Consider the following 21,235-nt stretch of genomic DNA (forward strand, 5'->3'; position numbering starts at 1 on the left):
AATTCTATGAGGTTCAGGTCTTGGACTGTCCGGTAGCTGAGGAGGATCGCTGATTTTCATTTCAACACATACACCTTGGGTCTCCTCTTGGGAGTGTCATGGGAGAGGTCTGCATGGAAAATGCCTTCGAGCCTCAGTGATGAATGGTTGCCAAATGAAAATACCTGCAACCCAGTGTGGTGAAGCACTGGCGGATTGGGTAGACTGCGCTAGTCATCCATGGCCATCAGGTTGATGGATGAGCATGGCATATGGGGTTGATGGATGAGCATGGCATATGGGGGCTGACCGGTGACTGGCATTGAGAGTATCCACTGTACTTTTGACATGAACCTCTAACGCAACGTCATTGACCATGTCACTGTCAGGCAGGTTGTCTGGATGCAGTGCCACTGTACAGACGGCTTTTGTCGGAGCTTTGGGTCATCGCGCGTGAGATGAGCATCTTACTTTGGAGCAATGGTTTTGCCACACGTACTGTAGGTCTTGCAGTTGGCGAGGCAGGCACCTGTGCCACCATACCATAATCCCATGCAGGTTTGCATTCCTGACTTAGCGGGACCCAGACACAGTTTGGTGGACTCCAGTTTCCAATTTTGTGACCAATTGTGGACCGCGTTTACAGGCTCCTCCTTGATGGAAGTTGATGCGCTAGATCCATCTGCTCCTTTCGGGCCTTGGACAGTTCATTGGAGTGGCCTGCATCATAATGGTTCTCAAGGGCATATTAGGCTTCTGGAGGATTTGTTTGGGGAGCTTGGAGGACGCGCACCATTGAACGAATTGGCATGCACTTTATCAACCTCATCTGGCATAGTGCAAGTGCTGGCAAGCTCTCTCAACCAACTGTGGAAGGCATCTATTGACTCATCAGGGTTGGCATAAGGCTCGAGTGCACCGTGATTGCATCTTTTAGGGTAGCATAATTATGTGGGGCTCCAGCTTCAAAAATGGTCTTTGAGATCTTGTGGATGTCAGTCGAAACCTAAGTATAGGAGCATGGGGCACCTGCTGCCTGCATGCATCTTGACTGACTCAAAGTAGGTCTCTTGCCGCTCCACCCATGCCTTCCACTGGCGCCTGAGAGGGTCTAGGTCACTTGCCTGTGAAGCTCTCCAAAGCAGCAATGGATGCCATGGGATTGTTGAGGGTGAGCACTGCGAAGATGATGTCCTGTAGGACCTGGTGATCAAATCTAGGAAGCAAGACAGGCCAGGCAGCCAGAAGGGGTGAGAGTCACTTGCTGTGGCTAGTCAAGGAGGCAGGTCCCAGGACAAGGAGAGTAGTAGAAAGGTGGTAAAACCGAGGCAGGGTATACAGTAGGCAAACCACTGAAGAGAGCACAGGGGCACATAGAACCAAGGAGGGCCTACACAGCAGCAGCAAATGAGGATGGGTGGGGCCACTAACCTCTTCAGGCCCATTGCTCCTGTAGCTTGAGGCAGAGCGTGTGGGGCTTGATGGGCCTGTTCACACCTGGTAGAGAGTCCTTGGGCAGGCCGACCAAAACCACCAGCGGCTGCAATGCTGCCAATGAGGTGGATCCATCCACCATATCCTGATCTGCACTCTTGTCCATGCCCGAGTGAGCAGGCTGTAGCACGTGCCTGATGATGAGGTGGGCCAGAGAGAGACTGCCAGCCACAGTCGATGGAGATGGTAGTCGGGTGGGCGCTGGACCGCGCTGATCAAGGCAGCAGAGCAGACAGCAGGCCAATGGGAGGGGAGCACACGCACACTGTGGTAAACTGCTAGAGGTCTTGTTCCTGACCATACCCAGAGCCACAGGCTATTTATTCACTTGTCTGGCTGTATGCCAGACACCTTCACTTCACCTACGCATGCTGGAGAGGCAAGCAACTATGTTGGTTCTTCAGGAGCAGTACCCTCAAGAGGCCCACCTCTGGCAGCTCAGACTATGAAATATTTGTAACAGAGGATCAGACTGGCCAGATAAAGGGAAGGGAATTAGGGAGGGTACTTCGGGAAGGAACCGAGAATCCAAATGGTTAATGTTCATTCAGAGTAACACAACACTAAACTTAGCAAATCACCACAGGTACCAGCATTACCAGTGAAAGAACATTTCTTGATTCATACAGTTGCTTAAGCACGAAGAATGGCTTTACTTTCGTAGGAGTTTGCTTCAAAATTCCACTGCTGACTCAAAATGTTTATGCTTTTCTTTCTGTTTTGCCTGTAACTTATTAGTTGTTGGCCACTTCACACAGGAGAATATTGGATAAAAACAGTCTTCTGCTGTGCCTTTGCAGTACACATTGAATGAATATGCTGCCTGAACCACGACTTAGATAACAATATTCAAAGTCGGAAACGTGGTAGCAATATAAACCAAAGGAGCTTCTTGCATGCTCCGATTAAATAAAGACTCACCGCGCTCTCATTTGTTCATTCTTGGGGCATTGGCTGATGAACGAAGCCTTTGCAGTATGGTTTTCGCTGTTCCATGGGCGATGGTCTTAGGATAAAGCTGCCCTACGGACAGCTAAAAGGAATCACAGGAACCACATCCACTTTCAACAAGTGGGCGTATCACTATTTAAAGTGCCAGCATGGCATCACGGCGGCTGTGACAGCTCTGAAAACTAAGAAAGGGCCATTAATGACATGCCCGGTTACTCACCGGTAATAACCATTACTCCGAGTCCTGGACTCCCCGTCCCATTCCTGATACGTGAGCAGCTAGTCTGCTCTACAGAACCCCTACCTAGCTGAGCTGTTGGCACTTCCCCCTAGGATGACGTCACCATCACGTGACTACAAAAGGGGGAAGTGCCGGAAGAATCATCCTGAAATACCAAAGACAACAGAACGAAACACACACAATCACCCACAAAAAACCCAAACCAGGGAGGGAGGGAAGGGTTCAGGAATGGGACGGGGAGTCCAGGACTCGGAGTAATGGTTATTACCGGTGAGTAACCGGGCATTACCTCCTCGTCCTGGACTCCCCGTCCCATTCCTGATACGTGAGCCCATACCCAAGCACACGGTGATTGTAAGAAAAAAACAGACCAGAAGAACGTCAGAAAAACAGGTCCATTTTAATCAAAGCAAACAGTACAAAACTACAAATCAAGTACTGCAGACAGGACACTAGTCCCAAAAGCCGCGGAGGCCGCCATCCCCAACTCCAGACGATAATGGGCAACAAAAGTGTGGGGAGAAGCCCAAGTAGCAGCATTGCAAATGTCACGCAAAGAGGCACCCCTGATTATGGTCCAGGAGGACGAAACGCCCCGAGTCGACCGACCCTGAACAGAAGAAGGCAGGGGACATTGGACCGAATCATAAGCAGAAACCACAGCGCCCTTGACCCAACGAGACAAGGTGGACAAAGAAGGGCGAAGCCCCAGACCCGACAGGCCGTAGGTGACGAACAGTGAATCAACCTTACGGAAACCCGCCGTACGCTCCAAGTAGATGCGGAGAGCCCTCAACACATCCAAAGAATGGAGAAGCACCTCCTCCGGAGAGGCAGGAGCCGGAAAAAACACAGGGGGAACAATATCCTCCTGACAGTGAAAAGTCGAAATCACCTTAGGGAGAAAAAACTGACTCGGACGGAGAACGACCTTGTCAGCGCAGAAGCGCAAGAAGGGGGGAGAAGCCATCAGCGCACCAATCTCACCAACCCTACGCCCAGAGGTAATGGCCACCAGGAAGATAACCTTGGCAGAAAGGAACTTCAGGGCCACGGAGTCCAAAGGCTCAAACGGAGGACCCGTCAAAGCCTGCAGAACCAAGGGCAGATCCCAAGGAGGCACATGGGAACGGGAGACAGGACGTTGAAGCAAAAAACTCCTCAGAAGGCCAGCCACCAACGGGGAGACAGATGAAACAGAGGAACCCCGAAAGGCAAGAACGGCAGCCCATTGCGCCCTCAGGGAAGAAACCGCCAGACCCAAGACAAAACCATCCCGCAAGAAGTCCAACACCCGCACGACCTCACAGGAGGCAGGAGAGAGACCCCTCCCAAGACACCAGGCGGAAAAATTCTTCCAGTGACGGGCATAAGACTTCAAGGTGGAAGGACGCCGGGAAAGCTGAAGACACTGGGCAACCTCTAACGAGCAACCCAGACCCAGCAAACTCAACCTCTCAAGTGCCAAACCCCCAGCCGGAGGCGACGCAGGGAGGCAAGACTGAGAAGAGGAGCCCGCAGGGGAGAGGGAGACAGGGGAAACCTCCAATGAGGGCAAACGGCAAAAGTCAGCAGAAGGGGAAACCAAGACTGCCGAGACCACTCCGGAACCACCAGGAGAACCTCCGCCCGGTCCAAACGAATCTTCCGGAGGACCCTCCGAATTAAGGCAAACGGAGGGAAGGCATACAGCAGACCCTTCGACCAAGGAATCGAGAAAGCATCGGTCGCCCAAGCCAACGGAGACGGAATGATGCTGCAAAACAGAGGAAGAAGGGCGGAATCCTCCGAGGCAAAAAGATCCAGCCAAGGAAGGTGGAATCGGAGGACAATCTGCCCGAACAGATCCGGGGACAGACAGAGGGACACCGAGGAGGGGAACACCCTGCTCAAAGTATCCGCAGGCCCATTCTCCTTCCCCAGGAGATAGACCGCCGTCAGAGACAACAGATTCGACTCGGCCCAAAGGCCGATCTCCCGGGATGGGAGAAAGAGAGAATGACACATGCCCCCCAGGTGATTCACATAGGAGCGAACCACCTGATTGTCGGTCTGCACAGAGACCGCCCGACCCCAAAGGAGAGGAGCGAACCAAAGGAGAGCAAGCCAGACCGCCCTCAACTCCTTCCAGTTCGAGGACTGGAGGGACTCGAATCAGGACCACCGACCCTGACCCGTGGAAGAACCCAGAACAGCCCCCCATCCCAACGCACTCGCATCCGTGGACAACACGACCACAGACTGAGGGGGAAGGAGATCGAACCCCCCGGAAAGGGAGAGAGGAGACAACCACCACTGGAGATCCGCCCGAATCCCCGGAGTGACAGGGATCAGAGTCTCGTAGTCCAAGGAGGCGGGATCCCAGTGAGACAGTACATGATGCAACAGGGGGTACAGATGCAGCCTGGCCCAAGGAAGGAGATGTAGAGTGGACGCCATCTCCCCCTGACTCCGCAACCAGAGACGGGCAGACACCTGCGACTGGGAAAGAAGCCAGGAAAGGTGGCGAAACAAAGTCAACTGACGCTCCTGGGAGAGGAACACCATGCCCAGGTCCATCCGGAAGAAAGCCCCCAGGAACTTCAGGGACTGAGAGGGTAGCAGGGAGGACTTCCGGTGGTTGATAAGGAACCCAAAGTACCCAGCAGATGACACACCTGGTCCACATCCGACAGAGCCTGCGAAAAAGAGGGAGAGACAATCAACCAGTCATCCAGATACGGAAACACCAGCAGCCCCCTGGAATGAAGAATACCCACCAGAGGGGCCAGGAGCTTGGTGAACACCCTGGGCGCAGAGGACCGGCCGAAAGGCAGCACCCGGAACTGGTAGTGATGGGTCCCCACAGCAAAGCGCAGAAAACGCTGGTCGGCAGGATGGACAGGAACATGCAGGTACGCATCCATTAAATCCAGGGACGCCAGGAAGCCACCCGGAAGGACCAGAGGCAGGATGGACTGGAGGGTCACCATCTTGAAAGGGCGATGGACGATGAAGCGGTTGACACGCTTTAGATCCAGAACAGGACGAAGATACGAAGTGTCCTTCTTGGAAACCAGAAAGAGGATTGAGTAGCAACCCTCGCCCCTTTCCAGCGGGGGAACCTCAACAATAGCCTTTTTCTCCAACAGGAGACGAACACCTGCCAACAAAGACACTCTTCGCAAAGGAAGACGGGGCAGGGGAGTCTGAACAAAACCCGGAGGAGGAGGAGAGGAGAACTCTATCCGACAACCCTCCGAAACAGTTTGAACCGCCCAGGCATCCGGAACCGACAACCACTGGGAGCGGAAGCACTGGAGTCGACCACCAACGGGAAAAGGCAGACAGTCATTGGGAAGAGGAGGAAGCGGGGGTGGCAACACCGGCAGCGGCCCGGGGCTTGGCACTTCCAGGGGCCCCCCGGCCACGACCCCTGCCTCGAAAGGGCTGAGAAGCGCCACGAGCAGGAGGCCCAAAAGCGCGACGAAAACCAAATCCACGCCCCCGAGCAGGAGGACGGATCGGAGCCACCAGCTTGCGGTTCTCCGCGGACTGCTTGATCATGCCCTCCAGCTGAGGACCGAACACCTTAGAACCTTCAAAAGGCAACTTAAGGAGGACCGACTTCTGAGAAGAGTCCGCCTACCAGGAACGCATCCAAATATGACGCCGGGCAGCAATGGAAGCACCAGAAGCGGCGGCCGCCGCTCCCAAATTGTCGAAGGAAATGTCCGACAGGTAACGCACCTGCAACTCCATCAAAGACAGAAGAGGAGTGGCATCCTCGCCGTCGTTCAGCAGAACAGACAGAGACTGGAAGTCTTTAAGGAGTGACTGAACCATATAGTTGGAATATGCAGTCGCCCGGACAGAGAAATTAGAAGCAGCATAGGAACGCTTCACCGCCCCCTCAACACGCTTATCCACAGCGTCCGTAGGAAGGGCGTCCTCAGAAACAACCAAACCCTGAGAGGAAAGGCCAGCCATTAAATTGTCCACTTTCACAGCCTGAGGGAATTCATCAGCAAAACCCTCAAGAGGGTAACGTCTGGACAGGAAACGAGGAAAAGAAGACTTGTCCACCTCCTTCCATTCGTGAGACAGCACATTACGCACAGCACCATGCAAGGGCAAAGAATCCGGAGCAGGCTGGACGTACTGCGTAAAAAAGTCATCCTCAACAACAGCATCCGCAGGAGGAGAAAAACCCAAGTTGGACCTCACATGGGCAAACAGTTCAGTGAGCTCAGCACCCTGAACAAAACGACCACAGACACCCTCATCCTCATCAGGACCAAAGTCTTCCACAGGATCAGCCTGCGCATCCAAAGAAACACGAGGCACCTTGGGAGGAGGCCCAGCCGCGTCCCTAGCCAGGAAAGCAGCAGCCACAGCCTCATTAATAATGAGGCGCAGGGTATCCAGAGGGGTCGCAGAAGAAGAAGCATCCGAATCCATAGCGGAAGCAAAAAAGACCAAACAACACTCCCAATCAGGCAGAAACAAGGACAAAAAAGAACCCAACAAGGACCCCATATATAGGCGAGGACCCGAACACCAGTGGGAGGAGAAAAAAACTGGGCCGGTATAAGAAGCCCAGCCAGCCGCCAAAATCGCCCCCTGAAAACGATGCAGGACACCAAACTCCACAAAAAAGCCCCAGCCCGCTAGAGCAGGGCGAAATGGACCGGAGAACGCCCAGGAACGGCCGCTGGAGCAGGCCAACCCAAGCCAGGTGAGCACCACGAAGCACAGAGCACAGAAACGGCCGCTAACGCGAGCCGCGTGCAACAAAGCGCCCCCAAAACAGCTAACGCGAGCCGGGAGTAAGAAAATGCCCCCATGAGGAAAGGAAGCCTAACGGAGCACGGGGGAAGCGGCAGCGAAAACAAAACAGAGGCGGCTGCTAGAGCAGGCCGCCGAATAAACAAACAAACAGCAGGGAGACTCACCCGAGAAAAAGGAAGCCTCCAGGAAACAGCTCAGCCAGGAACGCGGTCGTAGACTGCAGAAAAAAGAAAACAGGATGATTCTTCCGGCACTTCCCCCTTTTGTAGTCACGTGATGGTGACGTCATCCTAGGGGGAAGTGCCAACAGCTCAGCTAGGTAGGGGTTCTGTAGAGCAGACTAGCTGCTCACGTATCAGGAATGGGACGGGGAGTCCAGGACGAGGAGGTAAGGGACAAAACAAAATTAAATCACGAGGAGATAGCACTAAGCACAAAAGTAAACAGTTTCAGCACTCTAACGTAATCCACTGTAATTATGGTTGAGTACAGTGTATGCATGCCAATTTCTTTGCACATTGTTCATACACAGTGCGTTTTCACAATGTTCATACACAGTGAGTGTTATTTGCATCCCCCGATGGCATGCATGCTTATTTTGCATACTGGTTTAATGCTGATATATAACAGGAAGCTCATGCATTCTTCCAACAGTGATGTCATGCATTGTGCATTGATTTAGACATAGCACATTGGTTTTACATAACACCTAGCCATAGTGTCTCTACCCAAGCAGGCTATTTGTAGCATAAGGGAGCACCACAGAGTGATGTAAAAGATAGCGTAATACAAGAGACAGTGGTTCATGACAGTCCTCACCGCCAAAATAATTTCACTCGGTGTAGCCAGGGTCAGTGGGATGTCTCCTGTGAAACTGTCGGGGTAACCGTGGAGCATGTATGGCCTCAATTGGTTCCCACGAGTCTTCTTCTGGGCCATAACCTTTCCAAGAGGCTAGGCACCATAGTTTTCCTTTGCAATGTTTTCTAGAACTTTTTCTACGTCATAGTCCTCCTGGTCTCCTAGTATATTAGGAGGTGGTTGAACTAACACTAACATAGGGCCAGATGTACAACCATTGGATTTAGCGTCGAGCAATTTGCGACAAATAGCAGTCGCAAATTGCGAGGCGTAAAATCCAATGTACAACAGTCTTAGAGACACTGTTAGCAATTCCCGATGGGGTCGCAAAATGCGAGGCTCGTCAGTATTCATGAGCCACTCGCAATTTGTGACCCCATTGGGAATGGCCAGCCTCACAGGGATGGTGGCCTGCTGGGGTCAGCAGACCACCATGTCTGTGACTGCTTTTCAATAAACCAGTTTAAAAAAAAAAAAAAAATGCATCCCTTTTTCATTAAAAAAAAAACGGGATGCATTTAAAAAAGGAAAATTAAACGTTTCCGTTTAATTTTAATTAGGGGCAGGAAGAGGTCACTAGGTCCACTGCCTGCCCTTGAAAAATATTTTCCCCTGCATTCACAAAGGGGAAGGGGTGCCTTGTGGACCCCTTCCCGTTTGCGAGTGCTTTACGACACTTCTGAGAAGGATGATAAACTGCAACTGTTTTGCGACCGCAATTGCAGTCGCAAAAGAGTCATACACATCTGGAGGACTCGCTATTAGGAAGCGAAGCCCTCAGAGCGCCCCTTCCTAATAGTGACTTGCTATTCCTATTTTGCAAGTCGCAATTAGTTTGTGACTCGCAAAATAGGAATAGTACATGGCCAAATCGTTTTTTGCCGTTGCAAAGGGGTCTGAAATCCCTCTGTGACCGCAAAAACGGTTGAACATCTGGCCCATAGTGCATTCGACAGGTTTCAATAATGATGTGTGGAAAACTGATTGTACCAAAATGGTATTAGGGAGTTTTAATTTATAGGCCACGCGGTTTATGCATTTAAGAATTTGAAGCGGTCCAATAAAACGTGGATAGAACTTATATTGGATGTATGACATAACAACGCATACTTTTACAATGCATGCTTTTACAACGCAAGTATTACAACGCAAGTATTACAACGCAAACCTTTACAACGCATAGCGCTTAGGGGTGCTGGATAGTGAATAGTTTAATTTACTATTCCAACTCCAGTCCCCGTGGACACTAGGGAAGGTGTTGGATAGTAAATTAAATCTATTCCCTATCCTATCACCGGTCTCCACTCCATCAGGAATTACTGTGAAGCCTACTCCATGAAGTATGGGCAGTACCTGTTCCTCCCAGGGCATGCTACTGAAGACCCTAGGAAAGCCACCAGCAGTTCTCATGGCTTCCCTGTGAGTCATGGAAGCAAGAGAATGTACCCTCCCAGGTCATTCAAGCACTTACAAATGCCCTCCTTTGAGTGCTTGTGGGAAGTCACAGCATTTACCTTATGTACTATTCTGTCCCACATATGCCTTCTCTGACTATTGGTTGTTGTCTGTAATAGGACTTTAAATAATTGTGGCTTACCCCTTACAATTTCATTGACCATACCAGGCCACTCATTCTCTCAAAAACTAGGGACTCTTCAACCAGCCACCTCTATTTAACAATCTGAAAGAAAACAGAAAAGAAAAACACTAACTGCAAAGAATTGAAATGAATACTAACTGATGACCAACTCGCTGTGTGAGAGGAAATAAAAGGCCTCTCTTGGTAGAAAGCTCACTTTTTTAGTAGTAGTAGGAAGTGATTTGTTTCATATGTAGGCATAAGTCAAATTTGTTGGTTGCATTGTGACAGAAGCATATGATGAATGTACTCATCACACCTTAACATACTGCCTCATAAGGGTTGGTCCATCTGCCCCGCTTTGATGGTGTACAAGTCTAACTAGTAAGTAAGTAAGTAATGCATTTACAGAGCGCACGAATGCCAAAACATCTTGTTGCTGAATGTAACATATCACGGGAATTGTTGTTGAACTGGCTGACTAAATTCACTGGGATGTAAATAGCCAGGTCTTGATCATTTTCCTGGACAGGAGTCTGTTTGATTGTAGCCTGATATTGACCGGCAGCGAGTTCCAGAGCTTCTCTGCCCAATAGGAGAGGTTCCTACCCCCCATCTGGCTCTTTGAATTTTTGGGATCTGAACTAGACCTTTGTTGTCTGATCTAAGGTCTCACCGCGGGATGTGCCATGAAAAAAGTTTCTGTAGGTCCTGCGAACCCCCTCCATATAGTGCTTTGTACACCAGCCACAGAGCTTTCAATTCAATACGTTGCTGGACTGGAAACCAGTGGAACTCCCTTAATACTATGGAAATAGAATAGAAATAGAAATAGAACAGCAGCGACTGAAGTTTTAATAGTTGACGTTTGTCAACTCCAACAAAAAGTGCATTGTAGTAATCATTTCTTGAAAGAATCAATGCAACTACAACAGTTTTGCTGAGATCGTGTGGAATAAATGGAAGCATTTTGTCCAGAACATTTAGGAGAAAGAAACATGAGGAGGTCAATAGATTTCACAGGACTGCAAAGTTCAGCTGACCATCCAACATTACTCCCAAGTTTCTAACCGTTGCAGTCAGTTCAGGACACCGCAGAGCCTCCACTGGCCACCACAGCTGATTCCAGATTGATGGTCTCTTACCAAACTCCACAATCTCTGTTTTATCAGTGTTTAGTTTAAGGTTATTCAAGTGCATCCACCCAATAATGTGCTTCAGACAGTTGTGAAACCTCCCCGCCACTGTTTCTACACTCGAAGATATAGATATTACTATCGGAGTATCATCAGCATTAGAGATCAGCAAAAAACTGTGTGCTTTGATAAGTTTAGCCAAAGCAGTAACGTATATGTTAAACAGGGTAGGTGATAGAGCTGGTCCTTGCTGGACTGCACACAGAAGGGAGAACACCTTAGATAGCAAATTACCCCAACACAACCTCTGTTCCCTAGAAGTAAGAAACGAGGGGAGAAGGGTTAGAGCCATCCCTTTTATTCCTATCATCCTCAGCCTCTGTGTTAATACTTGGTGGTTCACAGTAACAAATGCTGCTGACAGGTCCAATAGGATAAGTAAGGCTCGCCCACCACTATCCAGCTGTTTGCGTATTTTTCTAGAATTTTAGCCGCAAGCAGTTATCAAGATATGTGCCAGTACTTTTGTACTTCAGTGGGGTCTTATGAGGGTTTTTTCTGAATGGGCCTAAAACATGCATTCTTCCAAGCAGAAGGGAATGTACCTGAGGTACAGACGTTGTTAGGGAGTGGCGCCAGGTAGATACAAACACTGTCCGAGGCCATATGGAGTATGGTGGGAGGACAGGGGTCTGCTGTGGATCCAGATTTATTAGTTAATAGCAGATTGTTTACTATTTCATGAGTTAGAGAGGGGAAATCAGAAATTGGCATGAAGCAGGATTTTCAAGAGTTGTGTCCTCTGCTAGATATACATTAGCTGTGCAAGCTCGTTGTAGACCATCTGAACTTTGGTCTGGAAGAAGTTAGCCATCTTGTTGCAGAAGGCTTGATCTGGAGAATATTGATTCTCCCGCTGTCGTATAGACAAGAGTGGTGATGGCTTTAAAAAGTTCTCTGGTTTTGTTTTGTGCTGCCTCTATTTTTGTGGTGCAATAATTCTTTTTAGCAGTAATGATTGCTTCTCTGTATTCTGCTAAGGCCAGCTTGTAATCCAGTTTAACGTACTCATTGTAGTTTGATCTCCAAATGATGAATGATATGGATATGGATGAACTCGCATTGTTTGAAGTTAAACGGCACCAAGACCAAGGTGCTGGTGGTTGGTGGAGCTAACCTCAGCTGGACAGCGGACTGGTGGCCACCATGCTTGGGTCCAACTCCCACTCCTTGTAAGGAGGCAAAGAATCTGGGGATATTGGTTGATCCCACACTATCCTACGAGGGCCACATTTGTCGCCTAGTGGGAATGTTCTTTGGGGTGCTAAAAACACTCAATCACACCTTAGATCTACTTCCTCTTGAAGCAGGCACCATGATCCAGGCACTTGTGACGTCCCTTATGGATTAGGGTTTGTCCTGTTTTTAGGTGCCACAGAAAAAAGTCTGGGGTGCCTGCAAGTTCTTCAAAATGCGGCCGCTTGACTAGTCCTCAGACTCCCAAAAAGAGCAGCCTCTAAGCCTGCTCTTGCGGCTCTACACTGGTTACCGGTCAAGAAGAGAGTTATGTATAAATCTCTCCTAATATGCCATCGGATATTATGGCATAAAGCTCCATCTTATCTCCAAGACCTGATACATAGGTATGAGCCTAGTAGAGTTTTACGCTCAGAAGGGACGGGCCAGTTGACAATTCCCCGTGTAAAAAGAGCCAAAATGGGAGGTCGATCTTTTGGAGTCGTAGCGGCTCTAAGCTGGAACAGACTCCCGATGTGCCTCAGACTGGAAAGATCGGAGGCTAAGTTCAGAAGTCTTCTTAAAACTCACCTGTGCAACTTATTAAGCACAGCTGTGGGCGGGGGAGGTGTCAATGTTGCCTGCGCTTTTCTCTCCACAGCGCGGGGACACGCCGGGATGGCGTCACCAGGCGCTTTATAAGCTACTTTATTATTATATTATTAAATGCATTCTAGATGCTTATATTTATATTTTATGATTTTGAGTTTTGAGAAGTACCATGGAGTTGAAGGTTAACTTCTTAGTTTGACTGCTTGATTTTTTTGGGGTAGGCAGGTCAGTTGCTGATCTGATAGAGTTATCAAGATGATCAGCAGCCTTGTTGTTGTATAGGACTAACCCAGGGGGGTGTCTATTAAGGGCCTCCTCTATATTCTTTTTTACAGATTTTATGCCAAGGTCCAGTCATAGCAGTAGATTGCAATTTGCTTTGGGATGGCCCTTTCCTCTCTGGGCAGAGGAATTTAAAGAACACAGTTTTGTGATGTGTCCATAATAGGGGAAGTGTTTTGTCCAAAATAATATTGGGGTTGTTCGTAAATATGTTATCCAATGTATGGTGGGCCTTATGGATGGACTCCGTGACAATCTGGGTCAGCCCTGCATGTTATCTAACAATGCGGATATGTCTGGAAACTTCCAACACTCAAGGGGGGAATTAAAATCCCAGAGAGCCGTAAAAGTCGAGGGGCCAGATTTACAAGCCCCCTGCGCCACCACTAAGTCACTTTTCGTGACGTACTGGTGGTGCAGGGGGCTTATCCATATTTACAAGGAGAGGAAACACCACCCTGCGTGACTTTTCCTCTCCTCGCAAATATGGCCCCTTCACATGCAGCACTGTGGGTGGAAGGGGCGTTCTATTGGTGTTGCTGTGGGTGTTCCCACGTAAGACCCATGGAACAAGACATCTCCAGATTTACAAAGAAATCGTAAATCTGGACATGCATGTGAATGCTACGTTACCCTAAAGGTGGCATAGCGAGGCGCAACGAGGAGAAATGCTTTCATGTCTCCTCGTTTTTTCCCCTTTCAATGCATGCTGCATTCTACAGCACGCATTGGAAGAGGAAAAAGCCTCTTGTGATTGTTTTTCTGCAGGAAGGGGTGCCTTCCTGCACAGAAACAATCTCCCCACGACTCCGGCAGCCATGGTGCAAGGGCAAAATGACTTGCTGCACATTGCTGCCTTACTTTGTTGTAAATCTGCCTCGAGGAATCTAACTAGGATTCCATAAATGTTTGCAGTGATTGTATAAACTGTGCGTAGACCAGGGAATGCCAGGGTGTTACTAATTTTAATATTAAACATCATGGCTTCTGCCCCATGGTGCTGGATAGGGTCAAAAGTGGCCGTAAACTTAAAGCTAGAACGATATCATTGCTATGCCGCCTCCCCTATTGCAGTCAGACAGATATCTGCTAAGCAGCATCAACGGAGTAGTAACCGAGGACTGAGCAAATGTTTTGGACTGATGTAAACAACTCCATTATGATGGGTGACGGTGACGGTCAAACTTCAGATTTGGAAGCGCGGGATGCTTTCAGCATGGCAGGCGGATGAACTAGTCCATGACAGAGGACCTGTGCTCTGAACTCTAAATCAGACCTAAGTACTGAGGTCTTCTAAAGATAGTTCCGGTATTCAGTAAATGCAAAAATATGTGTTCTTAGTTTCCAGTCCATCCAGGTTTGGCCATTACAAGAAACTGATGCCAGAACTAGTGGACCAGGTGGCCTTGGGTGAAAGAGGGAAGTACGAGCACATGATACCACTTTTTATTTTGCTTTTTGTGACCGGGTAAACACATTTCTTAACATCCGTAATTAAGGCTGGTTTTTTGGTTATATATTTTTTTTTTGCATTTTACAGCCTTGTGGTTTCAGTTTGTGCTACATTCTGTGAACGGACCTGTATTTTGTCCAGCATTAGTGTGAGCATTGACTCGAGCGCGTTTGCGTTTTTCACAGTGACTTTGTTAAACTTACGTTTTTGCTGATCTAATAAGACCTAATTGATGAACCACTGTGGTACTACGAACAGAAGGATTTTTTAATTCTTGAAAACTGCATCAAACATTCAGAGAACAACGGGATTTCCCGAACAGTGGACCGCTAGTGACAGAAAGGAAGGTTTGGTTTCTTGGTTTCTCCTTTACAATGGTATAAATCACTAAAAGCAGATGCCAGATGTATCATTGTACTGGGGCAAAACCCTGTCATAATTTGCAACCTGTAATTTTGCAACTGGTACAGCATTTTGTGATACAAATTATGGGCCTCATTTACGAGGCCATAGCAGCACTTTTTCACTTTTTCACTGCAGGAGCAGCAGTTTTTTGACGCTCCGGTGGCACAATGTGCCGCAGCATATTTACAAGGCCACTCAAAGCCACTTTGCGTGGCTTTTCAAGGCCTTGGTAATATGTGCCCCCTTCATGCAGAACACTGAATGAAAGTCGCAACACCCATGGAATTTGAAGCATTACCAGATTTAGGAGAAATCGTAAACTTGGGAATGCGCCAAATACTAATGCTACCTTAAGGGTTGCATTAGGGAGGCGCAACAGGGAGAAATATCATTCTTTGTCCTTGTTTTTCCTCTTTCTAGATGAAGGAAATTGCCTCCATTCATTGATTTTGTGAAGAAAGGTTCCCCCTCCTGCACATAATCAATCATTCCTGCAATTCAGGCACCATTGCAACATGCCACAAGGACGCCTGCCAGTGTACTTGTCTCTTTTACATTTATGCTTCATATAATTCTAAATTGGAGTGCGACAAAATCCAGTTTACCAAATTATTTCTCATTTGGGAGGTTGCACATTGTGAATTCCTTAAATTGGATAGAATCTCATGGATGGTGGCCTGCTAGGGTCAGCTGCCAACAATTTCTGTGACTGTATTTAATTAAATAAACCTGTTGTACATTAGCCCATTTTCCTTTCACCCCATTGCAGCTGGGGATACATCCTTCCCCCCTCTCCGCTTTCAGTGTTGAGCCTTTATTGGCTATTTGGGGTCAATGGTGCTTGGGTTCAATAACTTTTTTCCCACAAAAGGTATCCATGCCAAATGTTTGTCCTTTTTTTCCTAACATCCTGAGGATTCTAAAGTACCCAGGATTTGTGGATTACCCTGGAGGGGACAGTGCAAATAGGCAAAATATAGCAACATTTTGAGTTTTTGGGCAAGAGAGAAAAAAAGTGCTCCGAATATAAGTGAGTGTATTTTTCCTAAGAATGGCATCTTCCTAGCTTTCTGAAACACGCAGAGCTAAAAAAAAATATGAATGTTTTACTAATATCTTGGCATTCATGAAAGAATTTGCCAATGTTTCCTATTCTTTTGTGCTGGCAATCGACTTCCAGTTTGTGGTGGAAACCAGTGTAAAACCCAAGGGTGAAACAGAAAAGCTATCAATTTCTGGAAAGTAGTTAATATTCCAAAGTCAGCAAAGGGTCATATGTGTAGATCCAGCAAGTTTTCCCAAAGAAACTAACTCTTGAATGAATTAAATATAAAAAATGAGAGTAAAGAACTGGCCATTGGTCACAATGGGTGATTTAAAAAAGCAATATACCATTACATGCTCCAGACCCTTGTGGGGATATATAGAGCTTGTAAAGTTATCCAAGAACCCAACTGAGCTGCACCGTATAATGGATTTTTATTGTGAGTATAGACCAATTCATATGGTGAAATATGAGTATCAAGGAAATCTATATATTAATGAAATAGGCACAAGATATGGAGTTCAGGAGCATTGGTTATTTGGACCCCAAGACTGATATTTTTTTAATATAGTTTTTGGGGATGGGGGCTGTCCAATATGGGCATAGCCATGCTTCCACCACCATAAACTTTTGTGCAGTTTTTCTGCCCCCCTTAACTCCCACCAAGGTTAATTCTTTTAATATTTTTTTAATATTGGTGGGGGCTGCCCACAATGAGCATAACCATGCCCCCACCTCAACAAGAGATAGTCTTTCTGCCCCCCAAGGGGGTGGATGGTGGTACTTATCCCACATCGACCCCCTGGCGGGCAGGCAAAATGTCCTCTAGACACCAGAGTCTATTTTCAAAATAAATATGGGAGTCAGGGCTGCCAACTATGGGCATGGCCATGCTCCCATCACCCCAAACCTACGGTGATAGTCTGTCTGCCCCCACCTGCCCCCAAGTGCAGATGGGGGTGTTTGCACCCAATCTGCCCAGAGGGGGGCGAACAGACCACTAGAATTCATGGAATGTTTTTATTTTTAATTCAAATATAGGGGCCGGGGCTGCCCACCATGGGCATGGCCATTCCCCCACCCCAATTCAGACAGAAAACTAAAACAAACGCTGACATTACACATTCAACTCTATATAACATGAATCTCTCATGGTATTTAAGAAAATATTGTTTTCAATATTAAATATGATGGCAAATTAATGTCATGTACAGTTGATTCTGTGATGTTTATTTTTGTTTATTTAATATTTGCTTCTGATAAAGTGCCTCGGTGTGAAATGTACCAATTACTGAACCAGCCAAGACAATCCGGGTCATAAAGAATGGGTATTAGTGAAGTGGCACGTGACATGCCATGTGCATGGGTTACCCTAGTCAAACATTCTGATTCTTTATTGGATCTTAGACTCAAGTTACCACTAACCTGTTGATTCTAATGTTGCTACAGAGAGAATGTTGAAAACAAGCACTACTTTGCAGCCCTGTGCCCATCCTAATGGCATCTATATCAGATTAGGTGAGCACGCGGGTGCAGACTTGTAATCCATTACTCACATTTGCCGTAGTTGCAGCTTCAGTTCACTTACAGCTTCCCTTGTGATGAGTTTTATGTTGCTCCCATCTATGGGCCTCATTTACAAACTTTTGCAATAGGGTAGCCCCACAACGGCCCCAGTAACGCCGGGGATGCCTGGCTTCACCTTGGGGTGCCCTCTCACAGGGAAAGCCTGGACGGGTTCCCCAGCGGTATACAGCGCCAGGACGCCACGTAACGAGGTAACAGTGCGCTTTACAAGTATACATACTTTACAAGTATACATACACAAGCCTTCCTGTTGCACTACCCTTAGGCAAAAGAAAAGGACAGGAATGTGCTGTATTAATCAGATACAATGCAATCCTGTCCTTTCCTCCTGCAGTGGCACTAAAAGGCTGCCATGCACCAATGCAGGCACCCTTACACCAAGGTCTGCATTTTAGGGGTGATTGTTTTCATGGGAAACAACCTTTACAATGCAGTCATTACATCGCAACATCCTTTACATCGCATGCCATAACAACTCAGCCATTACATTGCATGTCACTACAACGCATGTCATTACAATGAATGTAACTACAACACAGGCATTACATCGCAAGTCATTACAATGCATACATTACAATGCATAGTACCCTTACACTATCCAACACTAACACTATTGTTGCACTCACTGGAGTTAGAATAGTATTTTATACCCCTACACTATCCAACACTTACCCTAATGTTGCACTCACTGGCATTAGAATAGAAATGTGTACCACTACTCTATCCAAAACTTACCCTACTGTTGCACTCACTGGAGTTAGAATAATAATTATTATCCCTATACTATCCAACACTTACCTTAAATGCAATGTAATGAAATGCATTGTAATGGTATACGTTGTAAAGGTATAATACGATGGAATGGAATGCGTTGCAAAGGTAGTTTCTGAAAATGTGATGTAATAGCATGCTAGGTTAAAGAATGTATTGTAAAGGATGTTGCAATGTAAAAACTGCGTTGTAAAGGCATGCATTGCAAATGTATGCATTGTAACGTCATACATTCTATTTTCATGCAGAAAGGCACACCTTTCTGCACAATAATATTCAATAAAGGCGATTCTGTCCTTCCATGTGTGCTGTTCAATGCACCACGCATTGAACGAGGAACAAACAAGGAGAAATAAACGTATTTCTCATTGTTCCCTCTCCCCTACGCCAACCCTGGGGAGGGGTAGGCTTTTGATGCATTCACAGGTTTACGGAATCTCAGAAATCTGGAAATGTGTCAAATGTTGTGGGTGTTACATGGGAACACTCACCGTAGCACCCATGGCACGCCACCCTAATGCAGGGTGAGGCAATGCAGCGACTTACATGGAGTTACCTCAGTCCATATCTACAAGGGCCTCTCCTTAAAAACCCAGTTGGCTCTGTGATCTCTACATGCTTCTCTCAGCTGCATAAAAGTAGGAAGATAAGCAGGCTACTCACCCAAGCAGCTCTGATACAGGTCATGATAGCCATGGTCTTATCACGACTAGACTACACCAACGCAATCTACCTTGGTATGCCACATGGCCTTACAAAACGGCTACAGCTCGTGCAGAACCAAGCGGCAAGACTGATTCACAAACAGCCCAGATGGCAACATGCCTCCCCTTACTTAACAAAGCTGAACTGGCTCCTATTGCCCAAAGCTGCACTTTCAAAATTGTCTGCCTGGTGTTTAAATCCCTGCATGGCTAGTGCCCCAAATTCATAGATAGCCTCATCTCACTCTACACCCCCCTCACGCAGCCTTCACTCGGCTCATCTTCAACTGTCTGTTCCGACTTTCAAGTTGAAGCGCCAAGGGGGCTGTAGGTTCGCAATTCTGGCACCTAGAATGTGGAATTCCATCACCCTTAGAAATCAGGTCAAGCACTGATCTTTTGGGATTCAGGAAATCCCTTAAAACTTGGTTGCTCACCCAAGCCTATGAATAACTGCTCCGGTTCGGCAAATCCTATTATTAGCGCCAAGAAACCAACTGCTGTAGGAGAGATTTACAAAACCATTTTAACATAACATACCAAGGCCATGAAAAGCCATGCAGGGTGACTTTACATGGCCTTGTAGGTATAACTCTGCAGTATGTGTCGACAGACTTTTACAAAAAGTGACATTCTGGCAATGCAGGGGCCTCGTAAATGAGGCCATATGTTTTTATTGCCTGGCGTCTGTTCGGGCAATTCTGGCATGTTTGACAGTGATTCCATTGGCTGATGGGGCTGAGACGGCTGAATAGAGTCTCCACTGATTGATGTCGTTCCAAGCCCAAGGTCTATTATCTTGCTTTCTTGGAAGACTTCATGCCCTCGGGCCGGCCTTGTCAGAAGCTGCATCTGGGCATGCTCCCTGCTTGAGGAGGGGCTTTCCTCACTCTACTGCACCGCCATTAGAGCTGGCCACTCAGGGCTTCAGGCCCAAGCTGACTTGGTGTCAGGCTCCGCCTCTCTCTCTCTTCGGAGCTGTGCTGAAAGGCCCACACCTTCCCCCGAAGAACTACCCCAATGTCTGGGTTAAAACACAGACCATTAAAGGAAGTTTCACCGGGGAGGGAAAGGAAGGGAACAGCGGGGAGGGAGATCTGGAATGACAAATGAACACGCTATTAGAATAAAGTCCCCCCCGTACCCACTATTGTTCCACACTGCTGATGACCAAACACCAAATAATATCATTCACTTTCCCTCATACCTGTGAAAGAAAAAAATAGGGGATAATACGAGGAGAAGAGACTGGAGGTGATACCAGGGACTCTGTTTTGCTGCATGAAAGACAAAAGAACCTGCATGAACTCTGAAGCCAACAGTTTACTATACAAGTCACTCACAAAGTCCACACATACTATTTTAGGAATGCTCACAAACAGCACAGGACCCCTTGACATTGATACCCCTCCTCTCGTTTCTCCTACGTATAAAATATAATAAACAAGGTTGTGGAAGAAAACAAAAAGACAGAAAACAGGGTTAATTCCTCCTTAACTTGTTTGCTTACTGAATCGATTTATATTTCTAGACTCTTGTTGCCAATCCAGAATATCCAAAACGAAGTTAAAGCACTTTAGGCAGCGAAGCACCTGCCCCAGGGAATTTGCTCTCAAACAGTCTTTACTGAAATAATGTGACTTCTCTCAGCCGAGAGAGTCACTGGGAAACCATCACACACGCTATAGGCGTGTCCAGAATCGAAACTAAAGTAGTCTCTTGAACTTCCGTAACCCACGCAGCCACGTGGGAAGAACTGTGGTCCACAAAAGGGTGTTGGCAGGAATCAAGGCACCCGTAACAGAGAACTAAGGCTTACCGGTACGTCGCTTATCACACCAATTCCTCAGGAATCAGCTTAACTATCGGCGCAGCCGCCGATGCATTCTTTAATTCCGGGTGTGCGTCCGATCGCGTGTCTCCTACGTGACGCAAGTCTCGGCATGCCGGGAATTGTAGTTCCAGCAACGGCCGTTGCGGAACTCGGAAATGTCTGGTGCTGCTCTTCACGGAGAGGGTGAGAATCTGACACTTGGGCACGTCCTCACATTGATTGGTGGCTGGATATTCTGTGGCTACTTCCACACCACACAGTGTACTGCACATCAATTTTATTTTTAAATCGCACC

The 21,235-nt window shown here is 47.5% G+C and overlaps 1 protein-coding gene across 1 annotated transcript in view; it reads right to left on the reverse strand.

The window, feature by feature from the left end:
• The window catches only part of LOC144770769 (phospholipase A2 inhibitor gamma subunit B-like), a 288,410-nt gene extending 267,436 nt beyond the window's left edge, over nt 1-20,974 (reverse strand). Inside the window, exon 1 of the transcript XR_013599009.1 lies at nt 20,926-20,974. The gene's annotated coding sequence lies outside the window, so the exon portion shown is untranslated. The remainder of the gene's footprint in view (nt 1-20,925) is intronic.
• Nucleotides 20,975-21,235: the final 261 nt, after the last annotated feature.

The sequence above is a fragment of the Lissotriton helveticus genome, chromosome 7 (assembly GCF_964261635.1).
Source record: "Lissotriton helveticus chromosome 7, aLisHel1.1, whole genome shotgun sequence".
NCBI lineage: Eukaryota > Metazoa > Chordata > Amphibia > Caudata > Salamandridae > Lissotriton > Lissotriton helveticus.